General features: G+C 42.2%; 1 protein-coding gene across 1 annotated transcript in view; it reads right to left on the reverse strand.

Annotated features, from left to right (window-relative positions):
- Nucleotides 1-297: 297 nt before the first annotated feature.
- The window catches only part of LOC143767789 (uncharacterized), a 170,133-nt gene continuing 158,355 nt past the window's right edge, over nucleotides 298-12,075 (reverse strand). Inside the window, exon 8 of the mRNA XM_077256309.1 lies at nucleotides 298-6,648. The gene's annotated coding sequence lies outside the window, so the exon portion shown is untranslated. The remainder of the gene's footprint in view (nucleotides 6,649-12,075) is intronic.

Here is a 12,075-nt window from a genome sequence, read left to right on the forward strand (position 1 = left end):
TTTTGAGCCCTCATGGCCAGGGTCCTCTCTCCTCCTGTACCAGTAGTGACTAGCATTGTTTAAGATTATTGTCATTGTTATTATTATGTACACCCCTTCTCACATGTAAAGCGCCATGGAATAAATGGCGCTATAATAAAAAAAAAATAATACCGGTGTGCAGCTGCCAGAGTAAGGGAGTCGAGTAGACCGTACAGTAACAGAAGTTTTTTAAAAAAATTGCAATTATAATATTTCTACTCTGGGGAAATTGATGACACTTTAGTGGTGTGTGACACCAATTTAGGGAAATGTTTGTACTCCAAGTTGGGTCTCCTTCATGTGTGTTGCCTGAATATGGCAGAGCTCCCAGGACAGCAGGGTACACCGGTCCCTCACCCACCTCATCTTAATTTAAACATTCTCTTTTCTTAATCCGTGAGTTCCATAAGACATTGTCCTGTTTGTTGCAGGTGCAGTGCTGTCTTTTTAATTTTTTTTTTCTAGTATAGTAAGAAAAATATGTTACTGGGTCTCAGAAAAAGGCGACAAATCACTTTTTTTTTTTTACAAAGATTTGATTTTTTTTAACCACTAAAATATATAAAAAGGAAAAAAAACCTTGTCGGTGCATTACATTCTTCTCTTGGTGCAGGAGAACCCATGTTTTATTCTAGCGTTGTCCATATGGTGGGTTCACTTTTTTTCCTGATCACATCCTGGTGGTTTTTCCATATATTTCAGAGACCAGTAAATGACGACAATTTCTTTTATCATCGTTTATTCAAAATAAATATCAATATTAAAAAAGATGGTAAATCTACATAGAGGACACAACCCGCAGAACGTCATGTGGTTCAGTTCTGCTGCCCCCAACATCTGTTAGAAGGCCCCAAAATTGACGGCAGCAATGTGGTTGATTCCTTCTCGGTTCTGCTGCACAGCTGGGTAAGGGGTCCTGCTGGATGGGGTTCCTGCTGGGTGGAGGGTCCTGCTGGGTGGGGTTCCTGCTGGGTGGAGGGTCATCTATACTGCTAATTTCGGCACTTTAAATTGGGGAGAGGGTGTTTATAAGGTCCCTTATAATCATGGGGTCTGATCTGGGCCTCATGATTTGCAAATAAGGACAACTTGGTCCTGATCCACAGCTGTCAATTGTATTGTTTGTACTCGTATTTGAAACTCATCTTGGTCCTTATCTACACTTATCTTTTATCTTCAGTCTTATCTACAGTCATCATTCATGTTGGTTCTTATCTATAGCCATCATTCATCTTGGTACTTATCTATAGCCGTCATTCATCTTGGTACTTATCTATAGCCATCATTCATCTTGGTACTTCTCTATAGCCATCATTCATCTTGGTTCTTATCTATAGCCATCATTCATCTTGGTCCTTATCTATAACCATCATTCATCTTGGTACTTATCTATAGCCATCATTCATCTTGGTACTTATCTATAGCCATCATTCATCTTGGTCCTTATCTATAACCACCATTCATCTTGGTCCTTATCTATAGTCATCATTCATCTTGGTACTTATCTATAGCAATCATTCATCTTGGTCCTTATCTATAGTCATCATTCATATTGGTACTTATCTATAGTCATCATTAAACTTTGTACTTATCTTTAGTCATCATTCATCATCTTGGTACTTATCTATAGTCATCATTCATCTTCAGTCGTATCTATGGTCATCATTTATCTTGGTCCTTATCTATAGTCATCATTCATCTTAAGTCGTATCTATAGTCATCATTCATCTTGGTCATTCTCTATAGTCATCATTCATCTTGGTCATTATTCCTAGTTGTCATTCACATTAGATTTTATCTATATTTATAATTAATCTTGGTCTTTATCTATAATCTCAGTTCATTAATTTCTTTTAATTCATCATCGCCTTTATTCATGCATATCATTGCGGTGCTGATAGGCATCATTCATCTTAACCCATATTCATAAGTGTCATTCAAATTAGTCCTAATCCATTCTTATAATTCATATTACTCCATATCCATAGTCATCATTCATCTTGGTCACTATTCATAGTTGTCTTTCATATTATGTTCGCACTAGTCCTAACCTATAAGTCCTTATGTACACTCATCATTCATATTAGTCTCTTTCTATAGTCATCATCAATAGTGGTCCCTATCCATAGTCATCACTCCATCGGTCCCTATCCATAGTCATCACTCCATCGGTCCCCATCTATAGTCATCACTCCATCTTTCCCTATCCATAGTCATCAGTCCATCGGTCCCCATCTATAGTCATCACTCCATTGTTCCCTATCCATAGTCATCACTCCATTGGTCCCCATACATAGTCATCACTCCATTGTTCCCTATCCATAGACATCACTCCATCGGTCCCTATCCATAGTCATCACTCCATCGGTCCCCATCTATAGTAATCACTCCATCGTTCCCTATCCATAGTCATCACTCCATTGGTCCCCATCCATAGTCATCACTCCATTGTTCCCTATCCATAGACATCACTCCATCGGTCCCCATCCATAGTCATCACTCCCCATCCATAGTCATCATTCCATCGGTCCCCATCTATAGTCATCACTCCTTCAGTTCCCATCCATAGTCATCACTCCAACGGTCCCCATCCATAGTCATCACTCCATCGTTCCCTATCCATAGACATCACTCCATAGGTCCCCATCCATAGTCATCTCTCTCCATCCATAGTCATCACTCCATCGGTCCCCATCTACAGTCATCACTCCATCGTTCCCTATGCATAGTCATCACTCCATTGGTCCCCATCTATAGTCATCACTTCATCGGTCCCTATCCATAGTCATCACTCCATCGGTCCCCATCTATAGTCATCACTTCATCGGTCCCTATCCATAGTCGTCACTCCATCGGTCCCCATCTATAGTCATCACTCCATTGTTCCCTATCCATAGTCATCACTCCATTGGTCCCCATCCATAGTCATCACTCCATTGTTCCCTATCCATAGACATCACTCCATCGGTCCCTATCCATAGTCATCACTCCATCGGTCCCCATCTATAGTCATCACTCCATCTTTCCCTATCCATAGTCATCAGTCCATCGGTCCCCATCTATAGTAATCACTCCATCGTTCCCTATCCATAGTCATCACTCCATTGGTCCCCATCCATAGTCATCACTACATTGTTCCCTATCCATAGACATCACTCCATCGGTCCCCATCCATAGTCATCACTCCCCATCCATAGTCATCACTCCATCGGTCCCCATCTATAGTCATCACTCCATCGTTCCCTATCCATAGTCATCACTCCATCGGTCCCCATCCATAGTCATCATTCCATCGGTCCCCATCTATAGTCATCACTCCTTCAGTTCCCATCCATAGTCATCACTCCAACGGTCCCCATCCATAGTCATCACTCCATCGTTCCCTATCCATAGACATCACTCCATAGGTCCCCATCCATAGTCATCTCTCTCCATCCATAGTCATCACTCCATCGGTCCCCATCTACAGTCATCACTCCATCGTTCCCTATCCATAGTCATCACTCCATTGGTCCCCATCTATAGTCATCACTTCATCGGTCCCTATCCATAGTCATCACTCCATCGGTCCCCATCTATAGTCATCACTTCATCGGTCCCTATCCATAGTCGTCACTCCATCGGTCCCTATCTATAGTCATCACTCCATCGTTCCCATCCATAGGCATCACTCCATCATTCCCTTCCATAGTCATCCCTCCACTGGTCCCTATCCATAGTCATCACTCCTTCGGTTCCCATCCATAGTCATCACTCCTTCGGTCCCCATCCATAATCATCACTCCATTGGTCTCCATCTATAGTCATCACTCCATCGTTCCCTATCCATAGTCATCAGTCCATCGGTGTCCATCTATAGTCATCACTCCATCGGTCTCCATCTAGAGTCATCAGTCCATCAGTCCCCATCCATAGTCATCACTCCATTAGTCTCCATCTATAGTCATCAGTCCATCTGTCCCCATCCATAGTCATCACTCCATCGGTCCCCATCCATAGTCATCACTCCATCGGACTCCATCTATAGGCATCACTCCATCGTTCCCTATCCATAGTCATCAGTCCATCGGTCCCCATCCATAGTCATCACTCCATCGGTCCCCATCCATAGTCATCACTCCATCGGTCCCCATCTATAGTCAGCACTCCATCATTCCCTTCTATAGTCATCACTCCATCGGTCCCCATCCATAGTCATCACTCCATCATTCCATTCTATAGTCATCACTCCATTGGTCCCCATCCATAGGCATCACTCCATCGGTTCCCATCTATAGTCATCACTCCATCGGTCCCCATCCATACTCATCACTCCATCGGTCCCCATCCATAGTCATCATTCCATCATTCCCTTCTATAGTCATCACTCCATCGGTCCCCATCCATAGGCATCACTCCATTGGTCTCCATCTATAGTCATCACTCCATCAGTTTCTATTCATAGTCATCACTCCATCTGTCACTATCTATAGTCATCATTCCATCGGTCCCCATCCATAGTCATCACTCCATCGATCCCCATCCATAGTCATCACTCCATCATTCCCTTCTATAGTCATCACTCCACCGGTCCCCATCCATAGGCATCACTCCATCGGTCCCCATCCAGTCATCACTCCATCGGTCCCCATCCATAGTCATTACTCCATCGATCCCCATCTATAGTCATCACTCCATCGGTCCCCATCCATAGTCATCACTCCATCATTCCCTTCTATAGTCATCACTCCATCGGTCCCTATCCATAGGCATCACTCCATCGGTCCCCATCCATAGTCATCACTCCATCGGTCCCCATCTATAGTCATCACTCCATCATTCCCTTCTATAGTCATCACTCCATCGGTCCCCATCCATAGTCATCACTCCATCATTCCCTTCTATAGTCATCACTCCATCGGTCCCCATCCATAGGCATCACTCCATTGGTCCCCATCCAGTCATCACTCCATCGGTCCCCATCCATAGTCATCACTCCATCGGTTCCCATCTATAGTCATCACTCCATCGGTCCCCATCCATAGTCATCACTCCATCGATCCCCATCCATAGTCATTACTCCATCGGTCCCCATCCATAGTCATCATTCCATCATTCTCTTCTATAGTCATCACTCCATCGGTCCCCATCCATAGGCATCACTCCATTGGTCTCAATCTATAGTCATCACTCCATCAGTCCCTATTCATAGTCATCATTCCATCGGTCCCCATCCATAGTCATCACTCCATCGATCCCCATCCATAGTCATCACTCCATCATTCCCTTCTATAGTCATCACTCCATCAGTCCCTATTCATAGTCATCACTCCATCGTTTCCTATCTATAGTCATCACTCCATCAGTCCCCATCCATAGTCATCACTCCATCGGTCCCCATCTATAGTCATCACTCCATCGGTCCCCATCCATAGTCATCACTCCATCGGTCCCCATCTATAGTCATCACTCCATCGGTCCCTATCCATAGTCGTCACTCCATCGTTCCCATCCATAGGCATCACTCCATCGTTCCCTTCCATAGTCATCCCTCCATCGTTCCCTTCCATAGTCATCCCTCCACTGGTCCCTATCCATAGTCATCACTCCATCATTCCCTTCCATAGTCATCCCTCCATTGGCCCCCATCCATAGTCATCACTCTATCGGTCCCTATCTATAGTCATCACTCCATCGGTCCCCATCTATAGTCATCGCTCCATCGGTCCCCATCCATCGTCATCACTCCATCGGTCCCCATCCATAGTCATCACTCCATTGGTCCCCATCCATAGTCATCACTCCATCCGTCCCTATCTATAGTCATCACTCCATCGGTCCCCATCTATAGTCATCACTCCATCGGTCCCCATCTATAGTCATCACTCCATCGGTTCCTATTCATAGTCATCACTCTATCGGTCCCCATCCATAGTCATCACTCCACTGGTCCCTATCCATAGTCATCACTCCATCGGTCCCAATCCATAGTCATCACTCCATTGGTCCCCATCCATAGTCATCACTCCATCCGTCCCTATCTATAGTCATCACTCCATCGGTCCCCATCTATAGTCATCACTCCATCGGTCCCCATCTATAGTCATCACTCCATCGGTTCCTATTCATAGTCATCACTCCATCGGTCCCCATCCATAGTCATCACTCCATCGGTCCCCATCTATTGTCATCACTCCATCGGTCCCAATCCATACTCTTCCTCATATTGGTTCTCATCTATAGTCATAATTTTTACTAGTCCCTTTCCATAGCTCCCATTGCTCCGTCACATTGGTGCCTTTATTAGTCCCTGTCCTCGTTGGGACTCACACTGGAGTAGTAGTAGGATACCGCTGTGAATAAAGGGGAAGCACAGACGCTTCAGTTGTCGCTCCTGTAAGTGTTTCTTATAGGGTTATACCATACGCCGCCATATTGTCCTTAATTGCCCTGATAGCATAAGGCATCATGGGATATCATTCGTCCAATTCCCGTTGTTGCAGTAACACACGACGCCCGGCTCCTCAGAACCTCACCTGTGACATATTTTTTCTTCACAGGTTAAGGGTCTCAGGGACAGAGCGATGTGCTGACAGGATGAACGGCTGATGAGGACATGATCTCCTTACCTGAATGACACCAAAGAACCTGCAGGAAAAGAAAAAGAAAAGATCAAAATGGGATCACGGAGAAAAGGAGATGAGACAGACACTATAGTATAAAAAAAAAAACAACAACTCTATAGCATAGCTGAGTAAGGTTAGATTAGGATCAGGCATGTTGGAGTTCAACATGCCCAATCTTTTGTTCTCATGGGAGACAGCCCAGATATCTGTAAAGTATTATTAAAATTTTTGGACCCCTGAATTAAGTGTATAAGCTTCTTGGATGAGGTGATATTAGGGGAAGACTGTAAAAAAAACCCCTAACAGTATTCAGCGAGTGGCTGACCTAAATTTCCGTGGCACAGTGGGAAACTTTCATGAAGAAGAGAATAAAATCCTCAGCAATGCTCCAGGGATCTGTGATATTTCAAAGGATGTATTAAATTAAAGTTCACAGAAGATTCTTCTAGAAAAGTTTCTTCTTGATCGGGGTGAGTAACTTGAGTATGCGCCAGACCAAATATATGGATTTGTGAGCCAAGCGAAAAATAAGGAATGATTGAATCTAAGTACTTTGAGGGCCCAGGGGTGAAGTGACAGAAGTTGCAAGGCAGTGACATCAATTATTTTTGCAGGTGTCATAACCCGTTTTCTACACAGACGGCTATAGATTTTTAGAACCAATTCCCAGAAGTTGTTTCCACCAAAATATCTTCTAAATTGGGTGAGTAAATTGTCTAAATACCAAACCGAATATATAGGTTTGTGAGGCAGGAAAAAAGAAAGGATGACTGAATCTAAATACCATGAGAGCCCAGGGGTGAAGTGAAAGCAGGTCCAAGGCCATGACATAATTTATTGTTAAAGGTTTAAAAGTTAACTCTCCACTGACAGCTTTAGATGACCCCTCTAACTTTGGAAATATTACGGATCCTCACCTAAGATATGTGAAGGAGTTGTCATACCGACTAAAGTAGATTATCATAATTCACAGACGTTGTTTCCAAAAAGTTTCAAAGGATTTATGGAATGAGTTTCTTTAAGTTCACCCAAGTTTCTTCTAGATTTGGGTAATTAACTTGAGTATATACCACACCAAATATATGGATGTGTGCAAGCAAAAATAGAAAAGATAAATTATTCTAAATACTGCGAGGGCACTGGGGCGAAATGACAACAAAGGGGTTTATTAAAATTGTTGCACTCTTTAGCTGTTACAAACTTTTTTTAGTGCACATTTATCTTTAATGTGGTGTTAGGGTATGTGTCCACGTTCAGGATTGCATCAGGATTTGGTCAGGATTTTTCATCAGTATTTGTAAGCCAAAACCAGGAGTGGGTGATAAATGCAGAAGTGGTGCATATGTTTCTGTTATACTTTTCCTCTAATTGTTCCACTCCTGGTTTTGGCTTACAAATACTGATGAAAAATCCTGACCAAATCCTGATGCAATCCTGAACGTGGACACATACCCTTAAATCCGCTGATAGGAGCGCAGAAAAAGTCAGAGAAAGAGTTACAAAGTCTACTGTCAGAATGAGCTCATTGATTAATCCTCAGTTAACTCATTCTGCATCCAATCAAAGACAATGCAACACAGGGTAGCTTTTTTTTCCTATAGACAGTTTTGTTAAATCTGTGAATGGAGATGCTGTTTAACCAATTAGCTGCCGCCGTCACTCATGAGTTGTCAGTGGGTTAACATGGCAGTCTAAAGTCAGCTGAAGGCCTTTAGCTCCAACCATCTTGGAGCTTCTATGACAGTGCTTCATGGGAGATTGTAATGTTTACTATATACTGCAATACTAAACGATTGCTGGGCAAAGTCCTCTGAGGGGGAAAATATTAATAATAATAAATAAATATATATATATATATATATATATATATATATATATATATATATATATATAAAACGTAGTTAAAAAAAATAAATAAAAATAACAACATGAAAGTATAAATCACCCCTTTCTCCCAATTCAAATATAAATGAACAAATGAACCAAGAAATTTCTTTTTAGCATTGTGGTGTCCTGAAAAGTCCAATGAAAATATAAAAATAATGAACCCATACGGTAAACGCCAGAAAGAAAAGAAAAAAAATTGAAACACCGGAATTGCAGTTTTGCCCTCCCCCCAAAATAATACCATTAAAAATTACATATCGGAACACAAAAAACAAGCCATCACACAAGCTTGACCGACGTAAAAGTAAAAAAGATAAACTGTAGGAAAATGTAAAAGATTTTGTTTCTGAATGTTATAAAAGCTGTAAAAAAAGAAAAACTGTATACATTTAGTATTTCCGTATTCGTACTGATACCTAGGATCAAGTTACCAGGACACTTAGGCAATAGACAGCCTAATCTATCAAAACTGGGGAAGAAACCTTGTTGTCTACAGCAGCCAATCAGAACACAGCTAACATTTTCCAAGAGCACGTTAGTAAATTAAAGCACAGCTCTGATTGGTTGCAATGGTCAACAAGGATACATTGGCTGTTAGGCTTAAAATCCCCAATTCATCTTTCTAAGTGCAATCCAGATAGAGAGGAAACTGTTTCCCTGGAACGTAGAGACAGGGAGGCAGTACTGTCTGTGTCTACATTATTTTCTAGTACATCAATGGTTTACAAGTAGGTGACTACCACATTATACTGCAGACTATGCACCACCATAGTAATCACCCAGTGTCGTGGAGGCTGTTGCTATGACTTGAGTATTCATTACAAAATGATAAGATAAAAAAAGCAGTAAAAAGGGAATGTTAAGTGTGATGTGGAGTGTAAAACAGAACAGAAAGTTTCCCCTTAAAGGAAATGTCAAAAGTTGTAAAATCCTGGCTGTTTTTTTTTTCAGAACAGTACCATCTCTGTCCACATGTTGCATTTGGTAGAGCGGCTCAGCTCCACTTACAAATTAAATGAGACCGAAGAAGAGTAATCTGGCCCCTTCCATGTTAAGTGTGAGTGAAGAAAAGTAGTCTGGCCCCTCCCATACGAAATGAGACTGAAGAAGAGTAGTCTGGCCCCTCCTACATGAAATGAGACCGAAGAAAAGTAGTCTGGCCCCTCCCATATGAAGTGAGACTGAAAAAGAGTAGTTTGGCCCCTCCTACATGAAATGAGACCAAAGAAAAGTAGTCTGGCCCCACCCATATGAAGTGAGACTGAAAAAGAGTAGTCTGGCCCCTCCTACATGAAATGAGACTGAAGAAGAGTAGTTTGGCCCCTCCCATGTAAAATGAAACTGAAGTATAGTAGTCTGTCCCCTCTCATGTGAAGTGAGACTGAAGTAGATATGTCTGGACCCTCCCATGTGAAGTGAGTACTGAAGAAGAGTAGTGTGGCCCCTCCCACATGAAGTGATACTGAAGAAGAGTAGCCTGGTACCTCTATGTAAAGTGAGACTGAAGAAGAGTAGTCTGGCCCCTCCCAAATGAAATGAGACTGAAGAAGAGTAGTGTGGTCCATCCCATGTGAAGTAGACTGAAGAAGAGTAGACTAGTCCTCTATTTCAAAGTGACATTAAAGAAATATAGTGTGGCCTCTACTACAGGAAAAGAGACTGAAGAACAGTAGTCTGGCCCCTCCTAAAAGAAATGAAACTTAAGAAGTGTAGTCTCTTCCCTCCCATGTGAAGTGAGATTGAAGAAGAGTAGTCTGGCCCCTCCCAAATGAAATTACACTGAATAAGAGTAGTCTGGCCACTTCTACAAGAAACTAGATGGCAGACCAGTAGTCTAGCCCCTCCCAAATTAAATTAGACTGCAGAAGAGTAGTCAGGTCCACCCCAAATGAAATTAGACAAAAGAATAGTAGTCTGGTCCCTCTCAAATGAAATTAGACTGCAGGTTTGACTGCAGAAGAGTAGTCTGGCCCCTCCCAAATAAAAATAGACTGAAGAAGAGTAGTCTGGCCCCTCCCGAATGAAATTAGACTGAAAAAGAGTAGTCTGGCCCCTCCCAAATGAAATGAGACTGAAGAAGAGTAGTCTGGCCCCTCCCAAATGAAATTAGACTGCAGAACAGTAGTCTGGCCCCTTCCAAATAAAAATAGACTGAAGAAGAGTAGTCTGGCCCCTTCCAAATGAAAATAGACTGCAGAACAGTCGTCTGGCCCCTCCCGAATGAAATTAGACTGAAGAAGAGTAGTCTGGCCCCACCCGAATGAAATCTGACTGAAGAAGAGTAGTCTGGCCCCTCCCAAATGAAATTAGACTGCAGAACAGTAGTCTGGCCCCTCCCAAATGAAATTAGACTGCAGAACAGTAGTCTGGCCCCTCCCAAATGAAAATAGACTGAAGAAGAGTAGTCTGGTTCCTCCCAAATGAAATCAGACTGCAGAACAGTAGTCTGGCCCCTCCCAAATGAAATCAGACTGAAGAAGAGTAGTCTGGCCCCTATCAAATGAAATCAGACTGCAGAACAGTAGTCTGGCCCCTCCCAAATGAAAATATGACTGAAGAAGAGTAGTCTGGTCCCTCGCAAATTAAACTAGACTGCAGAACAGTAGTCTGGCCTCTCCCAAATGAAGTGAGACTGAACTTGTATATGTGGTTCAATCTGCAGGCAGCATGATATAGAGCAGGAGGCACTGAGTAGGTTGATATGTACATTTTTGGGTAAAATTAATTAAATTCCTGCTCACTCTGAGCTCAAGAGTCCAGTGGGTGGAGTCCAATAATGCATATACAAAGATATCTGTCAGTTATTACAGGGAATCTGACAGCAAGATTTCACCCACAAAACTGAAGAATTACAGTAAATCTGTAGCCTCTGTCACTCCAGCTCTATTCCAAGCCCATCGCTGCCTCCTTCTGCTTGACCGACAGCCTCTATGCTGTGTGATATCAGTCAAAGGAGTCCTCAGTCAAGCAGGAGGACGCAGCGGGGATTAGAGCTGGAATGACAGAGGCTTCAGATCTACAGCTTCATTTAAATATCAACTCAAATGCTGATTTCTCAATAACGGAGGAACGGACTGGCTATGTAAAGGAATCGCTGGACTTGTCTTCGAAAGAGCTATATTCACACAAATAGTTTGGGGGAGTGAAATCTTGCTGACAGATCTTTCTTTAAATAGGACCGCCTACTGGACTCCCAAGCCAAGAATGAGGAATGGTTAACATTAATAATGATTAAAATGATGCTCAATATTTTCTCAAAAAACTATATATCAATCTGCTCAGCTCCTCCTGCCCTATAACATAGATAAACAGATAGATAATAGATATATAGATAGATCATAGCTAATAGACAGATAGATAATAGAAATATATATATAGATACTTAGAATCTATCTATCTATCTATCTATCTATCTATCTATCTATCTATCTATCTATCTATCTATCTATCTATCAGAGCCAGGATATAACTAGTGAAATCTGGAACCTCTTGTTGGATTTTCTGCTACCTGTAGTACCTATATACCCATGTATATATATATATATATATATATATATATATA

The sequence above is a fragment of the Ranitomeya variabilis genome, chromosome 4 (genome assembly GCF_051348905.1).
Source record: "Ranitomeya variabilis isolate aRanVar5 chromosome 4, aRanVar5.hap1, whole genome shotgun sequence".
In the NCBI taxonomy this organism is placed as follows: domain Eukaryota; kingdom Metazoa; phylum Chordata; class Amphibia; order Anura; family Dendrobatidae; genus Ranitomeya; species Ranitomeya variabilis.